Genomic DNA, 25,770 nt, shown 5'->3' with positions numbered 1-25,770 from the left:
TACAAGTACCTCTGCGCTCAATGTCAAGTATCGACAGTACCTCTCCGCTCCATGTACAAGTACCTCTCCGCTGAATGTACAAGTGTCGACAGTACCTCTCCGCTCAATGTACAAGTACCTCTCCGCTCCATGTACAAGTACCTCTCCGCTCTCATGTACAAGTACCTCTCCGCTCCATGTACAAGTACCTCTCCGCTCAATGTACAAGTACCTCTGCGCTCCATGTACAAGTACCTCTCCGCTCAATGTACAAGTACCTCTCCGCTCAATGTACAAGTGTCGACAGTACCTCTCCGCTCCATGTACAAGTACCTCTCCGCTCAATGTACAAGTGTCGACAGTACCTCTACGCTCAATGTACAAGTGTCGACAGTACCTCTCCGCTCTCATGTACAAGTACCTCTCCGATCCATGTACAAGTACATCTCCGCTCCATGTACAAGTACATCTCCGCTCAATGTACAAGTACCTCTCCGCTCCATGTACAAGTACCTCTCCGCTCCATGTACAAGTACCTCTCCGCTCCATGTACAAGTACCTCTCCGCTCCATGTACAAGTACCTCTCCGCTCAATGTACAAGTACCTCTCCGCTCCATGTACAAGTACCTCTCCGCTCCATGTACAAGTACCTCTCCGCTCCATGTACAAGTACCTCTCCGCTCAATGTACAAGTACCTCTCCGCTCCATGTACAAGTACCTCTCCGCTCCATGTACAAGTACCTCTCCGCTCCATGTACAAGTACCTCTCCGCTCAATGTACAAGTACCTCTCCGCTCCCTGTACAAGTACATCTCCGCTCCATGTACAAGTACCTCTCCGCTCCATGTACAAGTACCTCTCCGCTCAATGTACAAGTGTCGACAGTACCTCTCCGCTCCATGTACAAGTACCTCTCCGCTCCATGTACAAGTACCTCTCCGCTCAATGTACAAGTGTCGACAGTACCTCTCCGCTCCATCTACAAGTACCTCTCCGCTCAATGTACAAGTACCTCTCCGCTGAATGTACAAGTACCTCTCCGCTCCATGTACAAGTACCTCTCCGCTCCATGTACAAATACCTCTCCGCTCCATGTACAAGTACCTCTCCGCTCCATGTACAAGCACCTCTCCGCTACATGTACAAGTACCTCTCCGCTCCATGTACAAGTACCTCTCCGCTCCATGTACAAGTACCTCTCCGCTCAATGTACAAGTACCTCTCCGCTCCATGTACAAATACCTCTCCGCTCCATGTACAAATACCTCTCCGCTCCATGTACAAGTACCTCTCCGCTCCATGTACCAGTACCTCTCCGCTCAATGTACAAGTACATCTCCGCTCAATGTACAAGTACATCTCCGCTCAATGTACAAGTACGTCTCCGCTCAATGTACAAGTACCTCTCCGCTCAATGTACAAGTACCTCTCCGCTCCATGTACAAGTACCTCTCCGCTCAATGTACAAGTACATCTCCGCTCCATGTACCAGTACCTCTCCGCTCAATGTACAAGTACCTCTCCGCTCAATGTACAAGTACATCTCCGCTCCATGTACAAGTACGTCTCCGCTCAATGTATAAGTACCTCTCCGCTCCATGTACAAGTACCTCTCCGCTCCATGTACAAGTACATCTCCGCTCCATGTACAAGTACATCTCCGCTCCATGTACAAGTACCTCTGCGCTCAATGTCAAGTATCGACAGTACCTCTCCGCTCCATGTACAAGTACCTCTCCGCTGAATGTACAAGTGTCGACAGTACCTCTCCGCTCAATGTACAAGTACCTCTCCGCTCCATGTACAAGTACCTCTCCGCTCTCATGTACAAGTACCTCTCCGCTCCATGTACAAGTACCTCTCCGCTCAATGTACAAGTACCTCTGCGCTCCATGTACAAGTACCTCTCCGCTCAATGTACAAGTACCTCTCCGCTCAATGTACAAGTGTCGACAGTACCTCTCCGCTCCATGTACAAGTACCTCTCCGCTCAATGTACAAGTGTCGACAGTACCTCTACGCTCAATGTACAAGTGTCGACAGTACCTCTCCGCTCTCATGTACAAGTACCTCTCCGATCCATGTACAAGTACATCTCCGCTCCATGTACAAGTACATCTCCGCTCAATGTACAAGTACCTCTCCGCTCCATGTACAAGTACCTCTCCGCTCCATGTACAAGTACCTCTCCGCTCCATGTACAAGTACCTCTCCGCTCCATGTACAAGTACCTCTCCGCTCAATGTACAAGTACCTCTCCGCTCCATGTACAAGTACCTCTCCGCTCCATGTACAAGTACCTCTCCGCTCCATGTACAAGTACCTCTCCGCTCAATGTACAAGTACCTCTCCGCTCCATGTACAAGTACCTCTCCGCTCCATGTACAAGTACCTCTCCGCTCCATGTACAAGTACCTCTCCGCTCAATGTACAAGTACCTCTCCGCTCCCTGTACAAGTACATCTCCGCTCCATGTACAAGTACCTCTCCGCTCCATGTACAAGTACCTCTCCGCTCAATGTACAAGTGTCGACAGTACCTCTCCGCTCCATGTACAAGTACCTCTCCGCTCCATGTACAAGTACCTCTCCGCTCAATGTACAAGTGTCGACAGTACCTCTCCGCTCCATCTACAAGTACCTCTCCGCTCAATGTACAAGTACCTCTCCGCTGAATGTACAAGTACCTCTCCGCTCCATGTACAAGTACCTCTCCGCTCCATGTACAAATACCTCTCCGCTCCATGTACAAGTACCTCTCCGCTCCATGTACAAGCACCTCTCCGCTACATGTACAAGTACCTCTCCGCTCCATGTACAAGTACCTCTCCGCTCCATGTACAAGTACCTCTCCGCTCAATGTACAAGTACCTCTCCGCTCCATGTACAAATACCTCTCCGCTCCATGTACAAATACCTCTCCGCTCCATGTACAAGTACCTCTCCGCTCCATGTACCAGTACCTCTCCGCTCAATGTACAAGTACATCTCCGCTCAATGTACAAGTACATCTCCGCTCAATGTACAAGTACGTCTCCGCTCAATGTACAAGTACCTCTCCGCTCAATGTACAAGTACCTCTCCGCTCCATGTACAAGTACCTCTCCGCTCAATGTACAAGTACATCTCCGCTCCATGTACCAGTACCTCTCCGCTCAATGTACAAGTACCTCTCCGCTCAATGTACAAGTACATCTCCGCTCCATGTACAAGTACGTCTCCGCTCAATGTATAAGTACCTCTCCGCTCCATGTACAAGTACCTCTCCGCTCCATGTACAAGTACATCTCCGCTCCATGTACAAGTACATCTCCGCTCCATGTACAAGTACCTCTCCGCTCCATGTACAAGTACCTCTCCGCTCCATGTACAAGTACATCTCCGCTCCATGTACAAGTACCTCTCCGCTCAATGTACAAGTACATCTCCGCTCCATGTACAAGTACATCTCCACTCCATGTACAAGTACCTCTCCGCTCAATGTACAAGTACATCTCCGCTCCATGTACCAGTACCTCTCCGCTCAATGTACAAGTACATCTCCACTCCATGTACAAGTACCTCTCCGCTCAATGTACAAGTACATCTCCGCTCCATGTACCAGTACCTCTCCGCTCAATGTACAAGTACATCTCCACTCCATGTACAAGTACCTCTCCGCTCAATGTACAAGTACATCTCCGCTCCATGTACCAGTACCTCTCCGCTCAATGTACAAGTACATCTCCGCTCCATGTACAAGTACCTCTCCGCTCAATGTACAAGTACCTCTCCGCTCAATGTACAAGTACATCTCCGCTCCATGTACCAGTACCTCTCCGCTCAATGTACAAGTACATCTGCGCTCCATGTAGGGCTGGGTATCGTTCAAAATTTTTCGATATCGATACCGTTTCGATACTTGGATTTCGATACCGGTTCCTGAACGATACTTTTTTCGATACCAATTTTTAGAAAAATCCATTTTAACAAAAATAAAACTGCATTACACATTGAAATTATTTTACAAATCTTTAGTTTCCCCCCATCTTAAGTTTTACAGCAGAAAAAAATAAAACCTACTGTATTTAACATAACTTTAAGTTCTCTAAACGTATTGCCGTCCCTACAAAAAATATTGGAGTACTACAAAGGAAAGAAATGTAGCTAAAACAAATAAATCAGTGGAATAGTTTTCAGTGCAAAACAGAGAGTTGCAAATCAGGGTTTAATGCTCACTGATGCAACAGAACTCTATTCTTGTACAAACTGATGAGATGGCTCCACTTCATGCATGGAAGACTAGTTGAGCATTGACTAGCCTATCAATATAGCCTTATATGCCACAAAGTGAATCGCATTTATATTCAACAAACTATCATGACATCAGCGTTTGTTAACGAGTTGCTAAAAATACATGGGCGATAACTGCCCGCTTGCACATAACGCTAATTAATTAAACATTAACGCTAGCGTTGCAGATCAGTGTGCTCACTGCTGCAACAGAACGTCATTCTTGTCAAATCTGACGAGACAGCTCAACTTCACTGACTAGCCAATCAATATAAATGAATCGCATTTACATTCAACAAACTATCATGACATCAGCGTTTGTTAACGAGTTGCTAAAAATACACAATGCCCGCTTGCGCATAACGTTACGGCGGCAATTAATTAAACGATCTAATGCTACAACTCACAGCCAGATGCATGGATTTGTCAGACTGAGGGATCTGATAACCGCTAACTTGCGGTAAGCTGAGCTGACCCACCTCTCAATTATTTCTCTTGTCTGTGGAAACCAGTCCGTGTTGTTTCTGTTTCTTTTCCTGCTTTTCATCATCTTCGCCATATGGTAATCCAGCATAGGAGTAGCTTGAGTGGCTAACTTCTTGTATACTATCCGCACCGCACGCCTGGCTCACAGTCACAACAAACACACCGGCTAAAGTGGGCGTAACGTTTCCTGCATGCCTCTACATGACAGCCAATCACCAGCCGTATTAGAGCGCGGCGTGCAAGCATGTCGCATGCTTATAGGCTCAATGACGCTGTTTTGTTTTGGTATCGAAAATTGGTATCGATTGACAAGGGAGGCTTCGATACCCCTTAGTATCGATGTTTCCATTTCGGTGCCAAGTAAGTATCGAAACTCGATACCCAGCCCTAGCTCCATGTACAAGTACCTCTCCGCTCAATGTACAAGTACCTCTCCGCTCAATGTACAAGTACCTCTCCGCTCCATGTACAAGTACCTCTCCGCTCCATGTACAAGTACCTCTCCGCTCCATGTACAAGTACCTCTCCGCTCCATGTACAAGTACATCTCTGCTCCATGTACAAGTACCTCTCCGCTCAATGTACAAGTACATCTCCGCTCCATGTACAAGTACCTCTCCGCTCCATGTACAAGTACATCTCCGCTCCATGTACAAGTACCTCTCCGCTCCATGTACAAGTACCTCACCGCTCAATGTACAAGTACATCTCCGCTCCATGTACAAGTACATCTCTGCTCCATGTACAAGTACCTCTCCGCTCAATGTACAAGTACATCTCCGCTCCATGTACAAGTACCTCTCCGCTCCATGTACAAGTACCTCTCCGGTCCATGTACAAGTACCTCTCCGCTCCATGTACAAGTACCTCTCCGCTCCATGTACAAGTACCTCTCCGCTCAATGTCAAGTGTCGACAGTACCTCTCCGCTCCATGTACAAATACCTCTCCGCTCTCATGTACAAGTACCTCTCCGCTCCATGTACAAGTACCTCTCCGCTCAATGTCAAGTGTCGACAGTACCTCTCCGCTCCATGTACAAATACCTCTCCGCTCCATGTACAAGTACCTCTCCGCTCTCATGTACAAGTACCTCTCCGCTCCATGTACAAGTAGCTCTCCGCTCAATGTACAAGTGTCGACAGTACCTTTCCGCTCCATGTACAAATACCTCTCCGCTCTCATGTACAAGTACCTCTCCGCTCCATGTACAAGTACCTCTCCGCTCAATGTACAAGTACCTCTCCGCTCCATGTACAAGTACCTCTCCGCTCAATGTACAAATACCTCTCCGCTCCATGTACAAGTAGCTCTCCGCTGAATGTACAAGTGTCGACAGTACCTCTCCGCTCAATGTACAAGTACCTCTCCGCTCAATGTACAAATACCTCTCCGCTCCATGTACAAGTACCTCTCCGCTCAATGTCAAGTATCGACAGTACCTCTCCGCTCCATGTACAAGTACCTCTCCGCTGAATGTACAAGTGTCGACAGTACCTCTCCGCTCAATGTACAAGTACCTCTCCGCTCCATGTACAAGTACCTCTCCGCTCTCATGTACAAGTACCTCTCCGCTCCATGTACAAGTACCTCTCCGCTCAATGTACAAGTACCTCTGCGCTCCATGTACAAGTACCTCTCCGCTCAATGTACAAGTACCTCTCCGCTCAATGTACAAGTGTCGACAGTACCTCTCCGCTCCATGTACAAGTACCTCTCCGCTCAATGTACAAGTGTCGACAGTACCTCTACGCTCAATGTACAAGTGTCGACAGTACCTCTCCGCTCTCATGTACAAGTACCTCTCCGATCCATGTACAAGTACATCTCCGCTCCATGTACAAGTACATCTCCGCTCAATGTACAAGTACCTCTCCGCTCCATGTACAAGTACCTCTCCGCTCCATGTACAAGTACCTCTCCGCTCCATGTACAAGTACCTCTCCGCTCCATGTACAAGTACCTCTCCGCTCAATGTACAAGTACCTCTCCGCTCCATGTACAAGTACCTCTCCGCTCAATGTACAAGTACCTCTCCGCTCCATGTACAAGTACCTCTCCGCTCCATGTACAAGTACCTCTCCGCTCCATGTACAAGTACCTCTCCGCTCAATGTACAAGTACCTCTCCGCTCCCTGTACAAGTACATCTCCGCTCCATGTACAAGTACCTCTCCGCTCCATGTACAAGTACCTCTCCGCTCAATGTACAAGTGTCGACAGTACCTCTCCGCTCCATGTACAAGTACCTCTCCGCTCCATGTACAAGTACCTCTCCGCTCAATGTACAAGTGTCGACAGTACCTCTCCGCTCCATCTACAAGTACCTCTCCGCTCAATGTACAAGTACCTCTCCGCTGAATGTACAAGTACCTCTCCGCTCCATGTACAAGTACCTCTCCGCTCCATGTACAAATACCTCTCCGCTCCATGTACAAGTACCTCTCCGCTCCATGTACAAGCACCTCTCCGCTACATGTACAAGTACCTCTCCGCTCAATGTACAAGTGTCGACAGTACCTCTACGCTCAATGTACAAGTGTCGACAGTACCTCTCCGCTCTCATGTACAAGTACCTCTCCGATCCATGTACAAGTACATCTCCGCTCCATGTACAAGTACATCTCCGCTCAATGTACAAGTACCTCTCCGCTCCATGTACAAGTACCTCTCCGCTCCATGTACAAGTACCTCTCCGCTCCATGTACAAGTACCTCTCCGCTCCATGTACAAGTACCTCTCCGCTCAATGTACAAGTACCTCTCCGCTCCATGTACAAGTACCTCTCCGCTCAATGTACAAGTACCTCTCCGCTCCATGTACAAGTACCTCTCCGCTCCATGTACAAGTACCTCTCCGCTCCATGTACAAGTACCTCTCCGCTCCATGTACAAGTACATCTCTGCTCCATGTACAAGTACCTCTCCGCTCAATGTACAAGTACATCTCCGCTCCATGTACAAGTACCTCTCCGCTCCATGTACAAGTACATCTCCGCTCCATGTACAAGTACCTCTCCGCTCCATGTACAAGTACCTCTCCGCTCAATGTACAAGTACATCTCCGCTCCATGTACAAGTACATCTCTGCTCCATGTACAAGTACCTCTCCGCTCAATGTACAAGTACATCTCCGCTCCATGTACAAGTACCTCTCCGCTCCATGTACAAGTACCTCTCCGGTCCATGTACAAGTACCTCTCCGCTCCATGTACAAGTACCTCTCCGCTCCATGTACAAGTACCTCTCCGCTCAATGTCAAGTGTCGACAGTACCTCTCCGCTCCATGTACAAATACCTCTCCGCTCTCATGTACAAGTACCTCTCCGCTCCATGTACAAGTACCTCTCCGCTCAATGTCAAGTGTCGACAGTACCTCTCCGCTCCATGTACAAATACCTCTCCGCTCCATGTACAAGTACCTCTCCGCTCTCATGTACAAGTACCTCTCCGCTCCATGTACAAGTAGCTCTCCGCTCAATGTACAAGTGTCGACAGTACCTTTCCGCTCCATGTACAAATACCTCTCCGCTCTCATGTACAAGTACCTCTCCGCTCCATGTACAAGTACCTCTCCGCTCAATGTACAAATACCTCTCCGCTCCATGTATAAGTACCTCTCCGCTCTATGTACAAGTACCTCTCCGCTCCATGTACAAGTACCTCTCCGCTCAATGTACAAATACCTCTCCGCTCCATGTACAAGTAGCTCTCCGCTGAATGTACAAGTGTTGACAGTACCTCTCCGCTCAATGTACAAGTACCTCTCCGCTCAATGTACAAATACCTCTCCGCTCCATGTACAAGTACCTCTCCGCTCAATGTCAAGTATCGACAGTACCTCTCCGCTCCATGTACAAGTACCTCTCCGCTGAATGTACAAGTGTCGACAGTACCTCTCCGCTCAATGTACAAGTACCTCTCCGCTCCATGTACAAGTACCTCTCCGCTCTCATGTACAAGTACCTCTCCGCTCCATGTACAAGTACCTCTCCGCTCAATGTACAAGTACCTCTGCGCTCCATGTACAAGTACCTCTCCGCTCAATGTACAAGTACCTCTCCGCTCAATGTACAAGTGTCGACAGTACCTCTCCGCTCCATGTACAAGTACCTCTCCGCTCAATGTACAAGTGTCGACAGTACCTCTACGCTCAATGTACAAGTGTCGACAGTACCTCTCCGCTCTCATGTACAAGTACCTCTCCGATCCATGTACAAGTACATCTCCGCTCCATGTACAAGTACATCTCCGCTCAATGTACAAGTACCTCTCCGCTCCATGTACAAGTACCTCTCCGCTCCATGTACAAGTACCTCTCCGCTCCATGTACAAGTACCTCTCCGCTCCATGTACAAGTACCTCTCCGCTCAATGTACAAGTACCTCTCTGCTCCATGTACAAGTACCTCTCCGCTCAATGTACAAGTACCTCTCCGCTCCATGTACAAGTACCTCTCCGCTCCATGTACAAGTACCTCTCCGCTCCATGTACAAGTACCTCTCCGCTCCATGTACAAGTACATCTCTGCTCCATGTACAAGTACCTCTCCGCTCAATGTACAAGTACATCTCCGCTCCATGTACAAGTACCTCTCCGCTCCATGTACAAGTACATCTCCGCTCCATGTACAAGTACCTCTCCGCTCCATGTACAAGTACCTCTCCGCTCAATGTACAAGTACATCTCCGCTCCATGTACAAGTACATCTCTGCTCCATGTACTGGTACCTCTCCGCTCAATGTACAAGTACATATCCGCTCCATGTACAAGTACCTCTCCGCTCCATGTACAAGTACCTCTCCGGTCCATGTACAAGTACCTCTCCGCTCCATGTACAAGTACCTCTCCGCTCCATGTACAAGTACCTCTCCGCTCAATGTCAAGTGTCGACAGTACCTCTCCGCTCCATGTACAAATACCTCTCCGCTCTCATGTACAAGTACCTCTCCGCTCCATGTACAAGTACCTCTCCGCTCAATGTCAAGTGTCGACAGTACCTCTCCGCTCCATGTACAAATACCTCTCCGCTCCATGTACAAGTACCTCTCCGCTCTCATGTACAAGTACCTCTCCGCTCCATGTACAAGTAGCTCTCCGCTCAATGTACAAGTGTCGACAGTACCTTTCCGCTCCATGTACAAATACCTCTCCGCTCTCATGTACAAGTACCTCTCCGCTCCATGTACAAGTACCTCTCCGCTCAATGTACAAATACCTCTCCGCTCCATGTATAAGTACCTCTCCGCTCTATGTACAAGTACCTCTCCGCTCCATGTACAAGTACCTCTCCGCTCAATGTACAAATACCTCTCCGCTCCATGTACAAGTAGCTCTCCGCTGAATGTACAAGTGTCGACAGTACCTCTCCGCTCAATGTACAAGTACCTCTCCGCTCAATGTACAAATACCTCTCCGCTCCATGTACAAGTACCTCTCCGCTCAATGTCAAGTATCGACAGTACCTCTCCGCTCCATGTACAAGTACCTCTCCGCTGAATGTACAAGTGTCGACAGTACCTCTCCGCTCAATGTACAAGTACCTCTCCGCTCCATGTACAAGTACCTCTCCGCTGAATGTACAAGTGTCGACAGTACCTCTCCGCTCAATGTACAAGTACCTCTCCGCTCCATGTACAAGTACCTCTCCGCTCTCATGTACAAGTACCTCTCCGCTCCATGTACAAGCACCTCTCCGCTCAATGTACAAGTACCTCTGCGCTCCATGTACAAGTACCTCTCCGCTCAATGTACAAGTACCTCTCCGCTCAATGTACAAGTGTCGACAGTACCTCTCCGCTCCATGTACAAGTACCTCTCCGCTCAATGTACAAGTGTCGACAGTACCTCTACGCTCAATGTACAAGTACCTCTCCGCTGAATGTACAAGTGTCGACAGTACCTCTCCGCTCTCATGTACAAGTACCTCTCCGATCCATGTACAAGTACATCTCCGCTCCATGTACAAGTACATCTCCGCTCAATGTACAAGTACCTCTCCGCTCCATGTACAAGTACCTCTCCGCTCCATGTACAAGTACCTCTCCGCTCCATGTACAAGTACCTCTCCGCTCCATGTACAAGTACCTCTCCGCTCAATGTACAAGTACCTCTCCGCTCCATGTACAAGTACCTCTCCGCTCAATGTACAAGTACCTCTCCGCTCCATGTACAAGTACCTCTCCGCTCCATGTACAAGTACCTCTCCGCTCCATGTACAAGTACCTCTCCGCTCAATGTCAAGTATCGACAGTACCTCTCCGCTCCATGTACAAGTACCTCTCCGCTGAATGTACAAGTGTCGACAGTACCTCTCCGCTCAATGTACAAGTACCTCTCCGCTCCATGTACAAGTACCTCTCCGCTCTCATGTACAAGTACCTCTCCGCTCCATGTACAAGTACCTCTCCGCTCAATGTACAAGTACCTCTGCGCTCCATGTACAAGTACCTCTCCGCTCAATGTACAAGTACCTCTCCGCTCAATGTACAAGTGTCGACAGTACCTCTCCGCTCCATGTACAAGTACCTCTCCGCTCAATGTACAAGTGTCGACAGTACCTCTACGCTCAATGTACAAGTACCTCTCCGCTGAATGTACAAGTGTCGACAGTACCTCTCCGCTCTCATGTACAAGTACCTCTCCGATCCATGTACAAGTACATCTCCGCTCCATGTACAAGTACATCTCCGCTCAATGTACAAGTACCTCTCCGCTCCATGTACAAGTACCTCTCCGCTCCATGTACAAGTACCTCTCCGCTCCATGTACAAGTACCTCTCCGCTCCATGTACAAGTACCTCTCCGCTCAATGTACAAGTACCTCTCCGCTCCATGTACAAGTACCTCTCCGCTCAATGTACAAGTACCTCTCCGCTCCATGTACAAGTACCTCTCCGCTCCATGTACAAGTACCTCTCCGCTCCATGTACAAGTACCTCTCCGCTCAATGTCAAGTATCGACAGTACCTCTCCGCTCCATGTACAAGTACCTCTCCGCTGAATGTACAAGTGTCGACAGTACCTCTCCGCTCAATGTACAAGTACCTCTCCGCTCCATGTACAAGTACCTCTCCGCTCTCATGTACAAGTACCTCTCCGCTCCATGTACAAGTACCTCTCCGCTCAATGTACAAGTACCTCTGCGCTCCATGTACAAGTACCTCTCCGCTCAATGTACAAGTACCTCTCCGCTCAATGTACAAGTGTCGACAGTACCTCTCCGCTCCATGTACAAGTACCTCTCCGCTCAATGTACAAGTGTCGACAGTACCTCTACGCTCAATGTACAAGTGTCGACAGTACCTCTCCGCTCTCATGTACAAGTACCTCTCCGATCCATGTACAAGTACATCTCCGCTCCATGTACAAGTACATCTCCGCTCAATGTACAAGTACCTCTCCGCTCCATGTACAAGTACCTCTCCGCTCCATGTACAAGTACCTCTCCGATCCATGTACAAGTACCTCTCCGCTCCATGTACAAGTACCTCTCCGCTCAATGTACAAGTACCTCTCCGCTCCATGTACAAGTACCTCTCCGCTCAATGTACAAGTACCTCTCCGCTCCATGTACAAGTACCTCTCCGCTCCATGTACAAGTACCTCTCCGCTCCATGTACAAGTACATCTCCGCTCCATGTACAAGTACATCTCTGCTCCATGTACAAGTACCTCTCCGCTCAATGTACAAGTACATCTCCGCTCCATGTACAAGTACCTCTCCGCTCCATGTACAAGTACATCTCCGCTCCATGTACAAGTACCTCTCCGCTCCATGTACAAGTACCTCTCCGCTCAATGTACAAGTACATCTCCGCTCCATGTACAAGTACATCTCTGCTCCATGTACAAGTACCTCTCCGCTCAATGTACAAGTACATCTCCGCTCCATGTACAAGTACCTCTCCGCTCCATGTACAAGTACCTCTCCGGTCCATGTACAAGTACCTCTCCGCTCCATGTACAAGTACCTCTCCGCTCCATGTACAAGTACCTCTCCGCTCAATGTCAAGTGTCGACAGTACCTCTCCGCTCCATGTACAAATACCTCTCCGCTCTCATGTACAAGTACCTCTCCGCTCCATGTACAAGTACCTCTCCGCTCAATGTCAAGTGTCGACAGTACCTCTCCGCTCCATGTACAAATACCTCTCCGCTCCATGTACAAGTACCTCTCCGCTCTCATGTACAAGTACCTCTCCGCTCCATGTACAAGTAGCTCTCCGCTCAATGTACAAGTGTCGACAGTACCTTTCCGCTCCATGTACAAATACCTCTCCGCTCTCATGTACAAGTACCTCTCCGCTCCATGTACAAGTACCTCTCCGCTCAATGTACAAATACCTCTCCGCTCCATGTATAAGTACCTCTCCGCTCTATGTACAAGTACCTCTCCGCTCCATGTACAAGTACCTCTCCGCTCAATGTACAAATACCTCTCCGCTCCATGTACAAGTAGCTCTCCGCTGAATGTACAAGTGTCGACAGTACCTCTCCGCTCAATGTACAAGTACCTCTCCGCTCAATGTACAAATACCTCTCCGCTCCATGTACAAGTACCTCTCCGCTCAATGTCAAGTATCGACAGTACCTCTCCGCTCCATGTACAAGTACCTCTCCGCTGAATGTACAAGTGTCGACAGTACCTCTCCGCTCAATGTACAAGTACCTCTCCGCTCCATGTACAAGTACCTCTCCGCTCTCATGTACAAGTACCTCTCCGCTCCATGTACAAGTACCTCTCCGCTCAATGTACAAGTACCTCTGCGCTCCATGTACAAGTACCTCTCCGCTCAATGTACAAGTACCTCTCCGCTCAATGTACAAGTGTCGACAGTACCTCTCCGCTCCATGTACAAGTACCTCTCCGCTCAATGTACAAGTGTCGACAGTACCTCTACGCTCAATGTACAAGTGTCGACAGTACCTCTCCGCTCTCATGTACAAGTACCTCTCCGATCCATGTACAAGTACATCTCCGCTCCATGTACAAGTACATCTCCGCTCAATGTACAAGTACCTCTCCGCTCCATGTACAAGTACCTCTCCGCTCCATGTACAAGTACCTCTCCGCTCCATGTACAAGTACCTCTCCGCTCCATGTACAAGTACCTCTCCGCTCAATGTACAAGTACCTCTCCGCTCCATGTACAAGTACCTCTCCGCTCAATGTACAAGTACCTCTCCGCTCCATGTACAAGTACCTCTCCGCTCCATGTACAAGTACCTCTCCGCTCCATGTACAAGTACCTCTCCGCTCAATGTACAAGTACCTCTCCGCTCCATGTACAAGTACCTCTCCGCTCAATGTACAAGTACCTCTCCGCTCCATGTACAAGTACCTCTCCGCTCCATGTACAAGTACCTCTCCGCTCCATGTACAAGTACCTCTCCGCTCAATGTCAAGTATCGACAGTACCTCTCCGCTCCATGTACAAGTACCTCTCCGCTGAATGTACAAGTGTCGACAGTACCTCTCCGCTCAATGTACAAGTACCTCTCCGCTCCATGTACAAGTACCTCTCCGCTCTCATGTACAAGTACCTCTCCGCTCCATGTACAAGTACCTCTCCGCTCAATGTACAAGTACCTCTGCGCTCCATGTACAAGTACCTCTCCGCTCAATGTACAAGTACCTCTCCGCTCAATGTACAAGTGTCGACAGTACCTCTCCGCTCCATGTACAAGTACCTCTCCGCTCAATGTACAAGTGTCGACAGTACCTCTACGCTCAATGTACAAGTGTCGACAGTACCTCTCCGCTCTCATGTACAAGTACCTCTCCGATCCATGTACAAGTACATCTCCGCTCCATGTACAAGTACATCTCCGCTCAATGTACAAGTACCTCTCCGCTCCATGTACAAGTACCTCTCCGCTCCATGTACAAGTACCTCTCCGATCCATGTACAAGTACCTCTCCGCTCCATGTACAAGTACCTCTCCGCTCAATGTACAAGTACCTCTCCGCTCCATGTACAAGTACCTCTCCGCTCAATGTACAAGTACCTCTCCGCTCCATGTACAAGTACCTCTCCGCTCCATGTACAAGTACCTCTCCGCTCCATGTACAAGTACATCTCCGCTCCATGTACAAGTACATCTCTGCTCCATGTACAAGTACCTCTCCGCTCAATGTACAAGTACATCTCCGCTCCATGTACAAGTACCTCTCCGCTCCATGTACAAGTACATCTCCGCTCCATGTACAAGTACCTCTCCGCTCCATGTACAAGTACCTCTCCGCTCAATGTACAAGTACATCTCCGCTCCATGTACAAGTACATCTCTGCTCCATGTACAAGTACCTCTCCGCTCAATGTACAAGTACATCTCCGCTCCATGTACAAGTACCTCTCCGCTCCATGTACAAGTACCTCTCCGGTCCATGTACAAGTACCTCTCCGCTCCATGTACAAGTACCTCTCCGCTCCATGTACAAGTACCTCTCCGCTCAATGTCAAGTGTCGACAGTACCTCTCCGCTCCATGTACAAATACCTCTCCGCTCTCATGTACAAGTACCTCTCCGCTCCATGTACAAGTACCTCTCCGCTCAATGTCAAGTGTCGACAGTACCTCTCCGCTCCATGTACAAATACCTCTCCGCTCCATGTACAAGTACCTCTCCGCTCTCATGTACAAGTACCTCTCCGCTCCATGTACAAGTAGCTCTCCGCTCAATGTACAAGTGTCGACAGTACCTTTCCGCTCCATGTACAAATACCTCTCCGCTCTCATGTACAAGTACCTCTCCGCTCCATGTACAAGTACCTCTCCGCTCAATGTACAAATACCTCTCCGCTCCATGTATAAGTACCTCTCCGCTCTATGTACAAGTACCTCTCCGCTCCATGTACAAGTACCTCTCCGCTCAATGTACAAATACCTCTCCGCTCCATGTACAAGTAGCTCTCCGCTGAATGTACAAGTGTCGACAGTACCTCTCCGCTCAATGTACAAGTACCTCTCCGCTCAATGTACAAATACCTCTCCGCTCCATGTACAAGTACCTCTCCGCTCAATGTCAAGTATCGACAGTACCTCTCCGCTCCATGTACAAGTACCTCTCCGCTGAATGTACAAGTGTCGACAGTACCTCTCCGCTCAATGTACAAGTACCTCTCCGCTCCATGTACAAGTACCTCTCCGCTCTCATGTACAAGTACCTCTCCGCTCCATGTACAAGTACCTCTCCGCTCAATGTACAAGTACCTCTGCGCTCCATGTACAAGTACCTCTCCGCTCAATGTACAAGTACCTCTCCGCTCAATGTACAAGTGTCGACAGTACCTCTCCGCTCCATGTACAAGTACCTCTCCGCTCAATGTACAAGTGTCGACAGTACCTCTACGCTCAATGTACAAGTGTCGACAGTACCTCTCCGCTCTCATGTACAAGTACCTCTCCGATCCATGTACAAGTACATCTCCGCTCCATGTACAAGTACATCTCCGCTCAATGTACAAGTACCTCTCCGCTCCATGTACAAGTACCTCTCCGCTCCATGTACAAGTACCTCTCCGCTCCATGTACAAGTACCTCTCCGCTCCATGTACAAGTACCTCTCCGCTCAATGTACAAGTACCTCTCCGCTCCATGTACAAGTACCTCTCCGCTCAATGTACAAGTACCTCTCCGCTCCATGTACAAGTACCTCTCCGCTCCATGTACAAGTACCTCTCCGCTCCATGTACAAGTACCTCTCCGCTCCATGTACAAGTACATCTCTGCTCCATGTACAAGTACCTCTCCGCTCAATGTACAAGTACATCTCCGCTCCATGTACAAGTACCTCTCCGCTCCATGTACAAGTACATCTCCGCTCCATGTACAAGTACCTCTCCGCTCCATGTACAAGTACCTCTCCGCTCAATGTACAAGTACATCTCCGCTCCATGTACAAGTACATCTCTGCTCCATGTACAAGTACCTCTCCGCTCAATGTACAAGTACATCTCCGCTCCATGTACAAGTACCTCTCCGCTCCATGTACAAGTACCTCTCCGGTCCATGTACAAGTACCTCTCCGCTCCATGTACAAGTACCTCTCCGCTCCATGTACAAGTACCTCTCCGCTCAATGTCAAGTGTCGACAGTACCTCTCCGCTCCATGTACAAATACCTCTCCGCTCTCATGTACAAGTACCTCTCCGCTCCATGTACAAGTACCTCTCCGCTCAATGTCAAGTGTCGACAGTACCTCTCCGCTCCATGTACAAATACCTCTCCGCTCCATGTACAAGTACCTCTCCGCTCTCATGTACAAGTACCTCTCCGCTCCATGTACAAGTAGCTCTCCGCTCAATGTACAAGTGTCGACAGTACCTTTCCGCTCCATGTACAAATACCTCTCCGCTCTCATGTACAAGTACCTCTCCGCTCCATGTACAAGTACCTCTCCGCTCAATGTACAAATACCTCTCCGCTCCATGTATAAGTACCTCTCCGCTCTATGTACAAGTACCTCTCCGCTCCATGTACAAGTACCTCTCCGCTCAATGTACAAATACCTCTCCGCTCCATGTACAAGTAGCTCTCCGCTGAATGTACAAGTGTCGACAGTACCTCTCCACTCAATGTACAAGTACCTCTCCGCTCAATGTACAAATACCTCTCCGCTCCATGTACAAGTACCTCTCCGCTCAATGTCAAGTATCGACAGTACCTCTCCGCTCCATGTACAAGTACCTCTCCGCTGAATGTACAAGTGTCGACAGTACCTCTCCGCTCAATGTACAAGTACCTCTCCGCTCCATGTACAAGTACCTCTCCGCTCTCATGTACAAGTACCTCTCCGCTCCATGTACAAGTACCTCTCCGCTCAATGTACAAGTACCTCTGCGCTCCATGTACAAGTACCTCTCCGCTCAATGTACAAGTACCTCTCCGCTCAATGTACAAGTGTCGACAGTACCTCTCCGCTCCATGTACAAGTACCTCTCCGCTCAATGTACAAGTGTCGACAGTACCTCTACGCTCAATGTACAAGTGTCGACAGTACCTCTCCGCTCTCATGTACAAGTACCTCTCCGATCCATGTACAAGTACATCTCCGCTCCATGTACAAGTACATCTCCGCTCAATGTACAAGTACCTCTCCGCTCCATGTACAAGTACCTCTCCGCTCCATGTACAAGTACCTCTCCGCTCCATGTACAAGTACCTCTCCGCTCCATGTACAAGTACCTCTCCGCTCAATGTACAAGTACCTCTCCGCTCCATGTACAAGTACCTCTCCGCTCAATGTACAAGTACCTCTCCGCTCCATGTACAAGTACCTCTCCGCTCCATGTACAAGTACCTCTCCGCTCCATGTACAAGTACCTCTCCGCTCCATGTACAAGTACATCTCTGCTCCATGTACAAGTACCTCTCCGCTCAATGTACAAGTACATCTCCGCTCCATGTACAAGTACCTCTCCGCTCCATGTACAAGTACATCTCCGCTCCATGTACAAGTACCTCTCCGCTCCATGTACAAGTACCTCTCCGCTCAATGTACAAGTACATCTCCGCTCCATGTACAAGTACATCTCTGCTCCATGTACAAGTACCTCTCCGCTCAATGTACAAGTACATCTCCGCTCCATGTACAAGTACCTCTCCGCTCCATGTACAAGTACCTCTCCGGTCCATGTACAAGTACCTCTCCGCTCCATGTACAAGTACCTCTCCGCTCCATGTACAAGTACCTCTCCGCTCAATGTCAAGTGTCGACAGTACCTCTCCGCTCCATGTACAAATACCTCACCGCTCTCATGTACAAGTACCTCTCCGCTCCATGTACAAGTACCTCTCCGCTCAATGTCAAGTGTCGACAGTACCTCTCCGCTCCATGTACAAATACCTCTCCGCTCCATGTACAAGTACCTCTCCGCTCTCATGTACAAGTACCTCTCCGCTCCATGTACAAGTAGCTCTCCGCTCAATGTACAAGTGTCGACAGTACCTTTCCGCTCCATGTACAAATACCTCTCCGCTCAATGTACAAGTACATCTCCGCTCCATGTACAAGTACCTCTCCGCTCTATGTACAAGTACCTCTCCGCTCTCATGTACAAGTACCTCTCCGCTCCATGTACAAGTACCTCTCCGCTCCATGTACAAGTACCTCTCCGCTCCATGTACAAGTACATCTCCGCTCCATGTACAAGTACCTCTCCGCTCCATGTACAAGTACCTCTCCGCTCAATGTACAAGTACATCTCCGCTCCATGTACAAGTACATCTCTGCTCCATGTACAAGTACATCTCCGCTCCATGTACAAGTACCTCTCCGCTCCATGTACAAGTACCTCTCCGGTCCATGTACAAGTACCTCTCCGCTCCATGTACAAGTACCTCTCCGCTCCATGTACAAGTACCTCTCCGCTCAATGTCAAGTGTCGACAGTACCTCTCCGCTCCATGTACAAATACCTCTCCGCTCTCATGTACAAGTACCTCTCCGCTCCATGTACAAGTACCTCTCCGCTCAATGTCAAGTGTCGACAGTACCTCTCCGCTCCATGTACAAATACCTCTCCGCTCCATGTACAAGTACCTCTCCGCTCTCATGTACAAGTACCTCTCCGCTCCATGTACAAGTAGCTCTCCGCTCAATGTACAAGTGTCGACAGTACCTTTCCGCTCCATGTACAAATACCTCTCCGCTCTCATGTACAAGTACCTCTCCGCTCCATGTACAAGTACCTCTCCGCTCAATGTACAAATACCTCTCCGCTCCATGTATAAGTACCTCTCCGCTCTATGTACAAGTACCTCTCCGCTCCATGTACAAGTACCTCTCCGCTCAATGTACAAATACCTCTCCGCTCCATGTACAAGTAGCTCTCCGCTGAATGTACAAGTGTCGACAGTACCTCTCCGCTCAATGTACAAGTACCTCTCCGCTCAATGTACAAATACCTCTCCGCTCCATGTACAAGTACCGCTCCGCTCAATGTCAAGTATCGACAGTACCTCTCTGCTCCATGTACAAGTACCTCTCCGCTGAATGTACAAGTGTCGACAGTACCTCTCCGCTCAATGTACAAGTACCTCTCCGCTCCATGTACAAGTACCTCTCCGCTCTCATGTACAAGTACCTCTCCGCTCCATGTACAAGTACCTCTCCGCTCAATGTACAAGTACCTCTGCGCTCCATGTACAAGTACCTCTCCGCTCAATGTACAAGTACCTCTCCGCTCAATGTACAAGTGTCGACAGTACCTCTCCGCTCCATGTACAAGTACCTCTCCGCTCAATGTACAAGTGTCGACAGTACCTCTACGCTCAATGTACAAGTGTCGACAGTACCTCTCCGCTCTCATGTACAAGTACCTCTCCGATCCATGTACAAGTACATCTCCGCTCCATGTACAAGTACATCTCCGCTCAATGTACAAGTACCTCTCCGCTCCATGTACAAGTACCTCTCCGCTCCATGTACAAGTACCTCTCCGCTCCATGTACAAGTACCTCTCCGCTCCATGTACAAGTACCTCTCCGCTCAATGTACAAGTACCTCTCCGCTCCATGTACAAGTACCTCTCCGCTCAATGTACAAGTACATCTCCGCTCCATGTACAAGTACCTCTCCGCTCCATGTACAAGTACCTCTCCGGTCCATGTACAAGTACCTCTCCGCTCCATGTACAAGTACCTCTCCGCTCCATGTACAAGTACCTCTCCGCTCAATGTCAAGTGTCGACAGTACCTCTCCGCTCCATGTACAAATACCTCTCCGCTCTCATGTACAAGTACCTCTCCGCTCCATGTACAAGTACCTCTCCGCTCAATGTCAAGTGTCGACAGTACCTCTCCGCTCCATGTACAAATACCTCTCCGCTCCATGTACAAGTACCTCTCCGCTCTCATGTACAAGTACCTCTCCGCTCCATGTACAAGTAGCTCTCCGCTCAATGTACAAGTGTCGACAGTACCTTTCCGCTCCATGTACAAATACCTCTCCGCTCTCATGTACAAGTACCTCTCCGCTCCATGTACAAGTACCTCTCCGCTCAATGTACAAATACCTCTCCGCTCCATGTATAAGTACCTCTCCGCTCTATGTACAAGTACCTCTCCGCTCCATGTACAAGTACCTCTCCGCTCAATGTACAAATACCTCTCCGCTCCATGTACAAGTAGCTCTCCGCTGAATGTACAAGTGTCGACAGTACCTCTCCGCTCAATGTACAAGTACCTCTCCGCTCAATGTACAAATACCTCTCCGCTCCATGTACAAGTACCTCTCCGCTCAATGTCAAGTATCGACAGTACCTCTCCGCTCCATGTACAAGTACCTCTCCGCTGAATGTACAAGTGTCGACAGTACCTCTCCGCTCAATGTACAAGTACCTCTCCGCTCCATGTACAAGTACCTCTCCGCTCTCATGTACAAGTACCTCTCCGCTCCATGTACAAGTACCTCTCCGCTCAATGTACAAGTACCTCTGCGCTCCATGTACAAGTACCTCTCCGCTCAATGTACAAGTACCTCTCCGCTCAATGTACAAGTGTCGACAGTACCTCTCCGCTCCATGTACAAGTACCTCTCCGCTCAATGTACAAGTGTCGACAGTACCTCTACGCTCAATGTACAAGTGTCGACAGTACCTCTCCGCTCTCATGTACAAGTACCTCTCCGATCCATGTACAAGTACATCTCCGCTCCATGTACAAGTACATCTCCGCTCAATGTACAAGTACCTCTCCGCTCCATGTACAAGTACCTCTCCGCTCCATGTACAAGTACCTCTCCGCTCCATGTACAAGTACCTCTCCGCTCCATGTACAAGTACCTCTCCGCTCAATGTACAAGTACCTCTCCGCTCCATGTACAAGTACCTCTCCGCTCAATGTACAAGTACCTCTCCGCTCCATGTACAAGTACCTCTCCGCTCCATGTACAAGTACCTCTCCGCTCCATGTACAAGTACCTCTCCGCTCCATGTACAAGTACATCTCTGCTCCATGTACAAGTACCTCTCCGCTCAATGTACAAGTACATCTCCGCTCCATGTACAAGTACCTCTCCGCTCCATGTACAAGTACATCTCCGCTCCATGTACAAGTACCTCTCCGCTCCATGTACAAGTACCTCTCCGCTCAATGTACAAGTACATCTCCGCTCCATGTACAAGTACATCTCTGCTCCATGTACAAGTACCTCTCCGCTCAATGTACAAGTACATCTCCGCTCCATGTACAAGTACCTCTCCGCTCCATGTACAAGTACCTCTCCGGTCCATGTACAAGTACCTCTCCGCTCCATGTACAAGTACCTCTCCGCTCCATGTACAAGTACCTCTCCGCTCAATGTCAAGTGTCGACAGTACCTCTCCGCTCCATGTACAAATACCTCTCCGCTCTCATGTACAAGTACCTCTCCGCTCCATGTACAAGTACCTCTCCGCTCAATGTCAAGTGTCGACAGTACCTCTCCGCTCCATGTACAAATACCTCTCCGCTCCATGTACAAGTACCTCTCCGCTCTCATGTACAAGTACCTCTCCGCTCCATGTACAAGTAGCTCTCCGCTCAATGTACAAGTGTCGACAGTACCTTTCCGCTCCATGTACAAATACCTCTCCGCTCTCATGTACAAGTACCTCTCCGCTCCATGTACAAGTACCTCTCCGCTCAATGTACAAATACCTCTCCGCTCCATGTATAAGTACCTCTCCGCTCTATGTACAAGTACCTCTCCGCTCCATGTACAAGTACCTCTCCGCTCAATGTACAAATACCTCTCCGCTCCATGTACAAGTAGCTCTCCGCTGAATGTACAAGTGTCGACAGTACCTCTCCACTCAATGTACAAGTACCTCTCCGCTCAATGTACAAATACCTCTCCGCTCCATGTACAAGTACCTCTCCGCTCAATGTCAAGTATCGACAGTACCTCTCCGCTCCATGTACAAGTACCTCTCCGCTGAATGTACAAGTGTCGACAGTACCTCTCCGCTCAATGTACAAGTACCTCTCCGCTCCATGTACAAGTACCTCTCCGCTCTCATGTACAAGTACCTCTCCGCTCCATGTACAAGTACCTCTCCGCTCAATGTACAAGTACCTCTGCGCTCCATGTACAAGTACCTCTCCGCTCAATGTACAAGTACCTCTCCGCTCAATGTACAAGTGTCGACAGTACCTCTCCGCTCCATGTACAAGTACCTCTCCGCTCAATGTACAAGTGTCGACAGTACCTCTACGCTCAATGTACAAGTGTCGACAGTACCTCTCCGCTCTCATGTACAAGTACCTCTCCGATCCATGTACAAGTACATCTCCGCTCCATGTACAAGTACATCTCCGCTCAATGTACAAGTACCTCTCCGCTCCATGTACAAGTACCTCTCCGCTCCATGTACAAGTACCTCTCCGCTCCATGTACAAGTACCTCTCCGCTCCCTGTACAAGTACCTCTCCGCTCAATGTACAAGTACCTCTCCGCTCCATGTACAAGTACCTCTCCGCTCAATGTACAAGTACCTCTCCGCTCCATGTACAAGTACCTCTCCGCTCCATGTACAAGTACCTCTCCGCTCCATGTACAAGTACCTCTCCGCTCCATGTACAAGTACATCTCTGCTCCATGTACAAGTACCTCTCCGCTCAATGTACAAGTACATCTCCGCTCCATGTACAAGTACCTCTCCGCTCCATGTACAAGTACATCTCCGCTCCATGTACAAGTACCTCTCCGCTCCATGTACAAGTACCTCTCCGCTCAATGTACAAGTACATCTCCGCTCCATGTACAAGTACATCTCTGCTCCATGTACAAGTACCTCTCCGCTCAATGTACAAGTACATCTCCGCTCCATGTACAAGTACCTCTCCGCTCCATGTACAAGTACCTCTCCGGTCCATGTACAAGTACCTCTCCGCTCCATGTACAAGTACCTCTCCGCTCCATGTACAAGTACCTCTCCGCTCAATGTCAAGTGTCGACAGTACCTCTCCGCTCCATGTACAAATACCTCACCGCTCTCATGTACAAGTACCTCTCCGCTCCATGTACAAGTACCTCTCCGCTCAATGTCAAGTGTCGACAGTACCTCTCCGCTCCATGTACAAATACCTCTCCGCTCCATGTACAAGTACCTCTCCGCTCTCATGTACAAGTACCTCTCCGCTCCATGTACAAGTAGCTCTCCGCTCAATGTACAAGTGTCGACAGTACCTTTCCGCTCCATGTACAAATACCTCTCCGCTCAATGTACAAGTACATCTCCGCTCCATGTACAAGTACCTCTCCGCTCTATGTACAAGTACCTCTCCGCTCTCATGTACAAGTACCTCTCCGCTCCATGTACAAGTACCTCTCCGCTCCATGTACAAGTACCTCTCCGCTCCATGTACAAGTACATCTCCGCTCCATGTACAAGTACCTCTCCGCTCCATGTACAAGTACCTCTCCGCTCAATGTACAAGTACATCTCCGCTCCATGTACAAGTACATCTCTGCTCCATGTACAAGTACCTCTCCGCTCAATGTACAAGTACATCTCCGCTCCATGTACAAGTACCTCTCCGCTCCATGTACAAGTACCTCTCCGGTCCATGTACAAGTACCTCTCCGCTCCATGTACAAGTACCTCTCCGCTCCATGTACAAGTACCTCTCCGCTCAATGTCAAGTGTCGACAGTACCTCTCCGCTCCATGTACAAATACCTCTCCGCTCTCATGTACAAGTACCTCTCCGCTCCATGTACAAGTACCTCTCCGCTCAATGTCAAGTGTCGACAGTACCTCTCCGCTCCATGTACAAATACCTCTCCGCTCCATGTACAAGTACCTCTCCGCTCTCATGTACAAGTACCTCTCCGCTCCATGTACAAGTAGCTCTCCGCTCAATGTACAAGTGTCGACAGTACCTTTCCGCTCCATGTACAAATACCTCTCCGCTCTCATGTACAAGTACCTATCCGCTCCATGTACAAGTACCTCTCCGCTCAATGTACAAATACCTCTCCGCTCCATGTATAAGTACCTCTCCGCTCTATGTACAAGTACCTCTCCGCTCCATGTACAAGTACCTCTCCGCTCAATGTACAAATACCTCTCCGCTCCATGTACAAGTAGCTCTCCGCTGAATGTACAAGTGTCGACAGTACCTCTCCGCTCAATGTACAAGTACCTCTCCGCTCAATGTACAAATACCTCTCCGCTCCATGTACAAGTACCTCTCCGCTCAATGTCAAGTATCGACAGTACCTCTCCGCTCCATGTACAAGTACCTCTCCGCTGAATGTACAAGTGTCGACAGTACCTCTCCGCTCAATGTACAAGTACCTCTCCGCTCCATGTACAAGTACCTCTCCGCTCTCATGTACAAGTACCTCTCCGCTCCATGTACAAGTACCTCTCCGCTCAATGTACAAGTACCTCTGCGCTCCATGTACAAGTACCTCTCCGCTCAATGTACAAGTACCTCTCCGCTCAATGTACAAGTGTCGACAGTACCTCTCCGCTCCATGTACAAGTACCTCTCCGCTCAATGTACAAGTGTCGACAGTACCTCTACGCTCAATGTACAAGTGTCGACAGTACCTCTCCGCTCTCATGTACAAGTACCTCTCCGATCCATGTACAAGTACATCTCCGCTCCATGTACAAGTACATCTCCGCTCAATGTACAAGTACCTCTCCGCTCCATGTACAAGTACCTCTCCGCTCCATGTACAAGTACCTCTCCGCTCCATGTACAAGTACCTCTCCGCTCCATGTACAAGTACCTCTCCGCTCAATGTACAAGTACCTCTCCGCTCCATGTACAAGTACCTCTCCGCTCAATGTACAAGTACCTCTCCGCTCCATGTACAAGTACCTCTCCGCTCCATGTACAAGTACCTCTCCGCTCCATGTACAAGTACCTCTCCGCTCCATGTACAAGTACATCTCTGCTCCATGTACAAGTACCTCTCCGCTCAATGTACAAGTACATCTCCGCTCCATGTACAAGTACCTCTCCGCTCCATGTACAAGTACATCTCCGCTCCATGTACAAGTACCTCTCCGCTCCATGTACAAGTACCTCTC

The sequence above is a fragment of the Poromitra crassiceps genome, assembly GCF_964638095.1.
Source record: "Poromitra crassiceps genome assembly, contig: HAP1_SCAFFOLD_58, whole genome shotgun sequence".
NCBI lineage: Eukaryota > Metazoa > Chordata > Actinopteri > Beryciformes > Melamphaidae > Poromitra > Poromitra crassiceps.
The sequence above is the reverse complement of the archived record's forward strand: the minus strand, read 5'-3'. Positions refer to the sequence as shown.